The sequence below is a fragment of the Capricornis sumatraensis genome, chromosome 4, assembly GCF_032405125.1.
Source record: "Capricornis sumatraensis isolate serow.1 chromosome 4, serow.2, whole genome shotgun sequence".
Classification (NCBI taxonomy): domain Eukaryota; kingdom Metazoa; phylum Chordata; class Mammalia; order Artiodactyla; family Bovidae; genus Capricornis; species Capricornis sumatraensis.
The window spans coordinates 19,615,880-19,626,685 of NC_091072.1; the positions used below are offsets into that span (position 1 = coordinate 19,615,880).

At 39.5% G+C, this 10,806-nt stretch overlaps 1 non-coding gene across 1 annotated transcript; it reads right to left on the reverse strand.

Annotated features, from left to right (window-relative positions):
* Positions 1-8,646: 8,646 nt before the first annotated feature.
* TRNAE-UUC (transfer RNA glutamic acid (anticodon UUC)) lies at positions 8,647-8,719 on the reverse strand. Its single transcript has one exon. It is a non-coding gene; the product is annotated as a tRNA-Glu (tRNA).
* Positions 8,720-10,806: the final 2,087 nt, after the last annotated feature.

Here is a 10,806-nt window from a genome sequence, read left to right on the forward strand (position 1 = left end):
AGGCAGGATTCTGGCCCCAGACAATTAAAGGGCTGTCAAGTGAATGATTTCAGTGAGGCCAGACTCTTGCATCTTCCCATATATTTTGTTGCTGTTGTGCAGTCTCTGAGTTCAGTCTTACAGACTCTTTGTGACCCCAAGGACTGCAGCATGCCAGGCTTCCCTGCCGTTTACCATCTCCTGGGGTTTGCTCAGACCCAAGTCCATTGTGTCAATGATGCCATTCAACCACCTCATCCTCTGTCACCCCCTTCTCTTCCTGCCCTCAATCTTTCCCAGCATCAGGGTCTATTCCAATGAGTCAGCTCTTTGCATCAGGTGGCCAAAGTATCGGAGTTTCAGCTTCAGCATCAGTCTTTCCAATAAATATTCAGGGTTGATTTTCTTTAGGATTGACTGGTCTGATCTCCTTGCTCTCACAAGAGTCTTCTCCAGCACCACAATTTGAAACCATCAGTTCTTTAGTCCTCAGCCTTCCTCATGGTCCAACTCTTATATCCATGCATGACTACAGGAAAAGCCATAACTTCGACTATATGGACCTCTGTTGGCAAAGTAATGTCTCTGCTTTTTAATATGCTGTCTAGGTTTGTTGTAGCTTTCCTTCCAATGAGCAAGGATCTTTTACATGGCTGAGTCACCGTCCCATACGTGGCAAGCACCAAATTCATTAACTTGAAATATCTTTAATTAATAGTATCTTTTGATATTTTGATTACCTGGATTTTTTGGTTTGAGGTGTTTTGTTTTTGTTTTTGTTTTTTTGCAAAAACTCCTATGTATCCTGGCTCTTCCCTCATCTCTTTGGAAAAGTCCCTTAGCTCTGTCTGAGAGGCTGTCTCCTAGGATTAAGTCCTCAGTAAGTCCTATGACTAAAACATATTTCACAACCTTTAGATGGTACTCTTTGTTTTTCAGTCAACAAAGGAATAAACTTTGTCCACAAACCTCTTGAGTCCCGTAGGCTGACAGTTGTAAGTGCCATAAGCAAGTGGGAAAGAGCTTTGCAACTCTTGAGTTTGATGGTTAGACACTGGGTTCTGAATTTTGCTGTGATTAATCTCTTTCCTCTTTTCTGTATGCATTAGACTGTAAACTGATCAGCAATCCTCTTATTTATCTCTGTATTCTGGTGCTAACAAAGAACATGGTGTGCACTAAGTGCTCAAAAGATATTTATTGAACTGACTTGAAACTGAGCAGTAAGCAGGCTATTGCCCAGACATTAACTGTCTTTTTTAAAACAACAGCTTCCTACTCTTCACCAATAATCACACACTCCTCTTCACTTCTCCACATCTCCTGGTTGAGCAGGTTGGCCTTGAATTACAGAACAACACCCTATGGGCTCCCCTCCTATTTAGAAACCTGACATTTGTTTACAGATGATCCCAGCTTATGTAACACTCCCCATTTTCCCAAAATATCATGCATCAAAATGCAACCTGAATATAGATAACAAAATGAACACTGATGTTGTGCCTAAAGGCCTTCCACAAGCTGCAGGAAGAATATTAATTATGTATTCTATTTGTTTTCACAGCCTAGGGGAAGCCCACAACTGACACCAGCCCATCTTTAATCTCCTTGCCATTTCCTGTCTGGGGGCTGGGCAGACTGATTCTTCCCTCCACTGACTTTCTAATTCAACCATATCCATTCACCTCGAGATACTGTGAGCCAGCAGCAAGCACTCAGGAATCCAAAACCTGGTGATGAATGTCTTTCCCCCAGTGAGGAGTGTGGCATTAGCGTACTAGAAACACAACAAAACCTTAGAAGAGTTCTGAAGTGACTTGCTTCTCCATCTGTTCAAACACAAGATATTTCTTCTTCCATAATGATCCATTATGATGACTATCACAATATTTTGCCCCTTTTCATCCGTTTCTGTTTCTCAAAGTTCACATAGAGCCCAGATTTCATATATTTGTTGAATTGTAGAATGACAAGACCCTCATCACAGGTACTAAAGAAACATTACCACTAATTATTTTTTAGTTACAGAACACTGACCTAAATGTTCTTGTGTTAATGCTTTGATCTTTCTATAAACATCCTAGGTATTTATAGTCTTATGTTCCAGTGAATGTCTGAGAAAAAGTGGAAGAGTAGCTGTACTTAGGGTTTATTTTTCAGCATTTCCTGAAATTGATTTTAACATAAATTAAGTGCAACTTAGAAAGGAAAACATGTTTCAGGAAGGACCAGATATTTATCACCCAACTTAGAGTCTTCTGTATTTGGACTTGGAGGAAATTTTTTCATTTTTCTAGCAAACTTGGAAACCATTTCTTAAACCAATTTTTAGACAAGGAAGGTTTTTCTGATTATACTCTGGCAGGCAGCAATCTCTGACAGGATGAGCCTTACGCATACTTTAGTCACCTGGCTTTTAAAACATACATAGCATGAATCCTTCCCACATTATAGTTCCTCTTAAAGAATATAGTAATATGTTTAATGCATTAAGGAACAATAAAGATTATATAAGCCAGTCAATCAAAAAGTGCCAGTGATCCTTGCTAAGTAGCAGTGGTTAGCCTAGATTTTCAAGTTATGTAACTGTGCTCTTGTTTAGTCGCGACCTCGTGTCTGACTCTTTGTGACCCCATGGATTGTACCCACCAGTTTCCTCTGTCCATTTCCCAGGCAAGAATACTGGAGTGGGTTGCCGCTTCCTTCTCCAGGGGATCTTCCCAACACAAGGATCAAACTTGCATTTCTGGCATTGCAGGAAGATTCTTCATTGTTGACCCACTGGGGAAGCCCAGCTGATGCCACGCAGGTGTAAGCGTGGTTGCAACCTATCTTGATGGTAAAACAGAGCTCTCTTTGCTGATTCTAGATAACACAGCCTCCTTTCCCAGGGGCGGCTCATATTACATGTTGCTTAGCACTGTGGTCCCTGTGGGTAGTTAGATACAAACCATCACCACTGGAAAACACATGCATACACACAAACTTTGTAACACCCAATGTCTTTCACTGAGGTTCCGATTATCTATTTCTTTCGTCTCTATCCCAAAGGCAAGACTAGGATGTGAGTAGTGAGTGAGGTATTTGACTTGAGGAAAAAAACTTAAGAGGATACAAAAAACCCTCAGTTATCAAGATAAATAATGTGTTTTAATACATTATTTATAAACTAAAATTAAATGAAAAAATACATGATAACAAAATATTGCAATTGTAAATAACAACAAAATCCAACCTGCCCTTGCACAACCTTGCTCACTTTCCCTACCCTAGTCCTGGCCCTGGTTCCAATAAAACTTTATTTATATGAACAAGGAGACAGCACATGAGCCATGGTTTGCCAAGTCAATTTTTTAATATAGTGCATTAAAATATTATTTATTTTGATAGCTGAGCTTTTTGGTACCTTTTAAAATTTATTTCACATCCTAGCCCTGACTCTATTCTCTCACTAGACTATATACACTGAGGGCAGAGACCAACGGTTATTTATCTTTGGTAGATAGCAAGCACTCATTGATTGCCGGCAGAAATATCAATAACCTCAGATATGCAGATGACACCACCCTTATGGCAGAAAGTTAAGAGGAACTAAAAAGCCTCTTGATGAAAGTGAAAGTGGAGAGCGAAAAAGGTGGCTTAAAGCTCAACATTCAGAAAACAAAGATCATGGCATCCGGTCCCATCACTTCATGGGAAATAGATGGGAAACAGTGGAAACAGTGTCAGACTTTATTTTGGGGGGCTCCAAAATCACTGCAGATGGTGACTACAGCCATGAAATTAAAAGACGCTTACTCCTTGGAAGAAGTTATGACCAACCTAGATAGCATATTCAAAAGCAGAGATATTACGTTGCCGACTAAGGTCTGTCTAGTTAAGGCTATGGTTTTTCCTGTGGCCATGTATGGATGTGAGAGTTGGACTGTGAAGAAGGCTGAGTGCCGAAGAATTGATGCTTTTGAACTGTGGTGTTGGAGAAGACTCTTGAGAGTCCCTTGGACTGCAAGGAGATCCAACCAGTCCATTCTGAAGGAGATCAGCCCTGGGATTTCTTTGGAAGGAATGATGCTAAAGCTGAAACTCCAGTACTTTGGCCACCTCATGCGAAGAGTTGACTCATTGGAAAAGACTCTGATGCTGGGAGGGATTGGAGACAGGAGGAGAAGGGGACGACAGAGAATGAGATGGCTGGATGGCATCACGGACTCGATGGATGTGAGTCTGAGTGAACTCCGGGAGATGGTGATGGACAGGGAGGCCTGGTGTGCTGCGATTCATGGGGTCGCAAAGAGTCGGACACGACTGAACGACTGAACTGAACTGAAGCACTCATTAAATGCTCAAAAGTGATTCTTAGGGCTAGTAGTTAATTTCACATTTAAATTGTTTCCCTAAATTTAATCCTTAAAATTTTTAGTAAAAAAATACATTACCTGTCCCTCAAGGGAAATAGAAACATGTAGTATAAATGACAAATATAATAATCATATTCAGTATGGCTACTTTACTTCTAGTAATTTATCACAAGAAAGTAATTTAGCTAAGCAAAAAGATGTAGGTATTTAAATGTTTTGTTGTTTTTGTTCAGGCGCTAAGTCATGCCTGACTCTTTGCAACCCCATGGACTGCAGCACACAGGCTTCCTTGTCCTCCACTATCTCCTGGAGTTTGCTCAAGTTCATGTCCATTGAGTTGGTAATGCGATCTTATTGCAACATAAATAATTCCCAAGCTATGGGAACTGTTTACTATATTATGGTAGAATATAATAATATAGTAATATATATGATGGACTCATATATTAAAGAAAATAATTTTTAAAGACTATGTAAAGACTTGAAATATTTTATATGTTAAAATAATAAGTAAAAATTAACAAAATACAAAGAAATAGGAATACACAAAAAGTAAGTCAGTGTATACAATTAGAAATTAATATGCAAACCAAACTTCACTTAGATTATGGAATTACATTTTCATTATTTTTATTGTTTTTAATCTTGTTTTGATAATGCTTTTACTGAAATATTTGTAATGAAAATTTATCTTGATAAAGTATTCTCAGCAGGCACAAGGTAAATCCAATATCTGCAGTACATTTCTTCTCTAGATTAATATTCCAAATCTTGAGAGGAGTTGAAAATCTGAAAACAAAAAAAAATACCCTTTCTTTTACTTCAGGCCAATAAGTTAATTCTTGACTCTTCATTTTTCTTACTAAGCTTTGGAAATTACCCTATTTATAAGCATGGCAAATCGTAGGGGAAATAACACCATGTGGAGAGGATTTAAATATTACAAGTTTCTGTTTCAAATAGAGATGAGAGTAGAAACAAGGAGGGGGGAAATGTGGATGGGTCTGGCCAAGAGTGAGAAAATAGAGAAAGTGTTCTAGAGCAGAAGTTAGTCAGCTAGGGGTCTTGGGCCCAGATTGTAAGCTAAGAATATTGTTTAAGAAGAAAAAGGAAGGAAGAGAAAGAAGTGAGGAGAGGAAATGATAGAGACCCACATGGCCCACAAGCCTGAAGTATTCACCATCTGATTCTTTACTGAAAACGTTTGCCAACCTCTGCTCTAGGAGGGGAAAAAATACACTTCTGGGTGTTAGTCTACTTCGTATTTTTAGTTAGTACATTTTACGTTGTTAGACAAGTTTCAAACTTAAAGAAAAATTGAGCAGAAAGTACAGAGTTCCCCCAGATGCCCCTTCTGCCCCACCATATATACATAGTCTCTCTCATTATTAGCTTGCGTTAGTATGGTACATTTGTTACAACTGATAAATCAATACTGATACATTTCTTTGGCCAAGTGGAATGTGGGACCTCACTTCCCCAACTAGGGTTCAAACCCACAGCCCCTGCTTTAAAAGCACAGTGTAGCCCCAATACATTAGTATTGACTAAAGAGCTAAAGTCCACAACCTCAGATAAGCAGAGGACGCCACTCTTATGGCAGAAAGCGAACAGGAACTGAAGAGCCTCTTGATGAAAGTGAAAGACGAGAGTGAAAAAGCTGGCTTGAAACTTAACATTCAAAAAACTAAGATCATGGTATCTGGTCCCATCACTTCATGGCAATTAGATGGGGAAACAATGAAAACAGTGACAGACTTTATTTTCTTGGGCTCCAAAATCACTGCAGATGGTGACTGCAGCCATGAAATTAAAAGACGCCTGCTCCTTGGAAGAAAAGCTATGACAAACCTAGACAGCATATTAAAAAGCAGAGACATTATTTTGCCAACAAAAATCCATCTACTCAAAGCTATGGTTTTTCCAGTAGTCATGTATGGTTGTGAGAGGTGGACCATAAAGAAAGCTGAGCGCCAAAGAGCTGCTGCTCTTTAATTTTTGAGAGTCCCTTGGACTGCAAGGAGATCCAACCAGTCCACCCTAAAGGAAATCAGTCCTGAATATTCATTGGAAGGATTGATGCTGAAGCTGAAGCTCCAATCCTTTGGCCAACTGATGAGAAGAACTGACTCATTGGAAAAGATCCTGATGCTGGGAAAGATTGAAGGCAGGAGGAGAAGGGGATGACAGAGGATGAGATGGTTGAATGGCATCACTGTCTCAATGGACATGAGTTTGAACAAGCTCTGGGAGTTGGTGATGGACAGGGAAGCCTGGCGTGATGCAGTCCATGGGGTCACAAAGAGTCGGACACGACTGAGCGACTGAACTGAACTGATAGGTTGTCTCAGGGTTCACACTCGGAGTTGTACGGTTTTATGGGTTTTGACAAATGCATAATGTCATGTATCCACCATGACAGCATCATAGAGAATAGCTTCACTGCCCTAAAAATCCCCAGCATGCCACCTATTCCTTCACTTCCTCCCCCATGGAAACTCTTTGCAACCACTGATCTTTTTATTGGCTCTGTAACTGCCTTTTCCAGAATGTCACATAGTTAAAATCATATAGCCTGTAGCCTTTTCAGACTGGCTTCTCTTACTTCATTTCAATAGCAATATAGTATTCAAAAATACTATAGTATTCAAAAATAAAGTATTCAAAATTCCTCTGTATCTTTTTCTGGCTTGAGAACTCATTTCTTTTTATCACTGGATAATATTTGATTTCATGGGTGTGCCACAGCTTGTTTATCCATTCACCTATTGAAAGGCATTTTGATCACTTCCAAGTTTCAAAAATTATTAATAAAGCTGATATAGTCTTTGTGTGCAGGTTTTTGTGTGGAGGTTGGTTTCAACTCATTTGGATAAATACTAAGGAGTGCCATTGCTGGATCATATGGTAAGAGCCTGTTTAGTTTTGGAAGAAACTGCTAAACTGTCTTCCAGAGAGACTGTGCCATTTAGTACTCCCACCAGCAATGAATGAGAGGCTCTGTGGTTTGGCATTCTCACTGCATCTGATGTTTCTGGTATTTTGGGTATTCATTGTGCCAATAGGGGTATCATGGTACCTCACTATGGTTCTAATTTGCAATTTCCTAATGACATATGATATCGTCTTTTCAGATACTTATTTGCCATCTATATATCTTCTTCAATGAGGCATAAGTTCAGATTTTTTGCCCATTTTTAAATTGGGTAGTCTGTTAGGGTCAGAGACAACTGAAGCACCTTCAGTTCAGTTCAATTCAGTTCAGTCGCTCAGTCGTGTCCGACTCTTTGCGACCCCATGAATCGCAGCACACCAGGCCTCCCTGTCCATCACCAACCTCCAGAGTTCACTCAGACTCACATCCATCGAGTCTGTGATACCATCCAGCCATCTCATCCTCTGCCGTCCCCTTCTCCTCCTGTCTCCAATCCCTCCCAGCATCAGAGTCTTTTCCAATGAGTCAACTCTTCGCATGAGGTGGCCAAAGTACTGGAGTTTCAGCTTTAGCATCATTCCTTCCAAAGAAATCCCAGGGCTGATCTCCTTCAGAATGGACTGGTTGGATCTCCTTGCAGTCCAAGCGACTCTCAAGCATCTTCTCCAACACCACAGTTCAAAAGCATCAATTCTTCGGCGCTCAGCCTTCTTCACAGTCCAACTCTCACATCCATACATGACCACAGGAAAAACCATAGCCTTGACTAGACAGACCTTAGTCGGCAACGTAATGTCTCTGCTTTTGAATATGCTATCTAGGTTGGTCATAACTTTTCTTCCAAGGAGTAAGCGTCTTTTAATTTCATGGCTGTAGTCACCATCTGCAGTGATTTTGGAGCCCCCAAAAATAAAGTCTGACACTGTTTCCACTGTTTCCCCATCTATTTCCCATGATGTGATGGGAGCAGATGCCATGATCTTCGTTTTCTGAATGTTGAGCTTTAAGTGACCTTTTTCGCTCTCCTGTTTCACTTTCATCAAGAGGCTTTTTAGTTCCTCTTAACTTTCTGCCATAAGGGTGGTGTCATCTGCCTATCTGAGGTTATTGAGATTTCTCCCTGCAATCTTGATTCCAGCTTGTGTTTCTTCCAGTCCAGCATTTCTCATGATGTACTCTGTATGTAAGTTAAATAAGCAGGGTGACAATATACAGCCTTGACGTACTCCTTTTCCTATCTGAATCCAGTCTGTTGTTCCTTGAAGCACCTTAGCACACACATTTTCTTATTGGCAAGTTTTAAGAGGCTTTTTATTTGTTTGTTTCTTTTTTAAAAATTTGATTTTGCCTCATGCCCAGGAATGCAGTGTCTTAGTTCCCCGACCAGGGATTGAACCTGGGCCATGGCAGTGAAAGGACCAAGTCCTAACCACTGGACCACAGGGAACTCCCAGTATCTCATTTTTTGTACTATTGTAGTGTTGTTTTAGGGGCTTCCCTTGTGGCTCAGGGATAAAGAAGCCACCTGCCAATACAGGAGACATGGGGGTTTGACCCCTGGATGGGTAAGATCCCCTGGAGAAGGAAATGGCAATCCACTCCAGTATCCCTGCGTGGGAAATCCTATGGACAGAGAAGCCTGGCCGGTTATAGTCCATGGGGTTGAAAAGAGTCGAACATGACTTAGCAACCACAAACAAGTGCTGTGTTTATATTTCAAATTCCAAATGTACATTGTTGACATATATGAAACCAACTGACCTGTGTATGTTAACCTTGAATACACCCTACAAGCTTGCTGTAAATGCTTATTAGTTCTAGAAGAATTTATTATTATTATTACATAGAAATTTTCTATGTAAACAATATGTTATCTGTGAACAATTTTAGTTTTCAGCTTTATTTACTCCTTTCCCATCTGCATACCTCTTGATTCCTTTTCTCGGTTTATTGTATTAACTAGCACTTCAAGCATAATAATGACTATGAATGGTGAGAGGAGGCAGCCTTCCCTTTATTCCTGCTCTTAGGGGAAAGATACCTGGTATCTCACCATTAACCATGATGAAAGTTTTTATCACCAATGGTGTGCTGGGTTTTGTCAATGCATTTTCTGCCTCTATTAATATAATCCCATATTTTTCTTCTTTAGTCTGTTGATGTAAATGATTATATTAATTGATTTTTGAACATTGAATGAGCCTTAACTACCTGGGATAAATCTCATTTGGGCATGCTGAAGAATTCTTTTTATACTTTGTTGGATTTGATTTGCTTAATATCTCATTAAGGATTTTTGGAGCTATATTCATGAGAGATATTGGTCTGTAGTTTCCTTCTTAGTAATGTCTTTGGTTTTGTTTTCAGGGAATACTAACCTCATGAAATCAGTTATGAAGTATGTCCTGTGCTTCGGTTCTCTGGAAGATACTGTAGAGACTTGGTTTCATTTTCCCCCTGAAAATTGATACAATTTTCCAGTAAAACCATTTAGATCTAATCCTTTATGTTTGGGAAATTTATTAATTATTGATTCAATTTCTATCATTAATATAGGGATATTCAAGTTATCTATCCAAGTATGAGTTTTGGCAGACTGTGTCTTTTCAAGGAATTGGTTTATTTCATCTAGGTTATCAAATTTAGGGGCATAGAATGGCTCATAATATTCCTTTCATACTCTTTTAATGTTCATAGGATCAGTAGTGATGGCCCTTCTTTCATTTCTGATATTAGTGATTTCTGACTTCTCTCTTTTTTCTTGGCTAGTCCAGCTAGAGTTTTATCAGTTTTATCGATCTTTTCAAAGAATCCGTTTTCGGTTTTGTTGATATTCTCTGTTGATTTTCTGTTTTCAGCGTCATTCCTCCGCTTTCTAATTCTTATTTATTTGCTTTTGTTTTCTTTGGATTTGGTTTTTCTTCCCCTCTGCCCTCAGTTTCCTAAGGTGGGAGATATCAATCAGTATCAGTCAATATTATTGATTCTAGATCTGTCTTCTTTTCCAATACACGCATTCAACACTATTCAGCTCCCTCCGCCACATGTTTTTGTTGCTTACATAAATTTTGATGAGTTTCGTTTTCATACACTCCTGTGTTAGTCTGCTTTTTTTTAAAAAAAAAGCAAACAATATCTATATTATCATCTCCAATATACAGATCTTTTTTAGAGATTCTTTAAGGTTTGAAAAGACTTAATGGAGCTAAAGTAACAGACAAATAGGAAAAAGCATCCTACACTAAGTTTTCCTGGACTAATTATTGTGAAAAATGACTCATACATCTTTCTCATACGTATGCCAAAGAGCTCAGACCAAAACCAGCCACTATCTCCACTCCTCTTCATCTTGCCTTTCCTTTTAGAAAAGTGATGACTGACTAAATTTTATGGTCTCAGGGGCATGCTGGAGACAGCTTGTAGCTGTCTACAGAGTCCATGGCTAACCCGATGGTATCCTGCAGTTGGCCATGTTGGAAGCAGTTGCACCAGGGAAACTGACCCATAATGGATATTGGGGGTGGGGCCATTGGT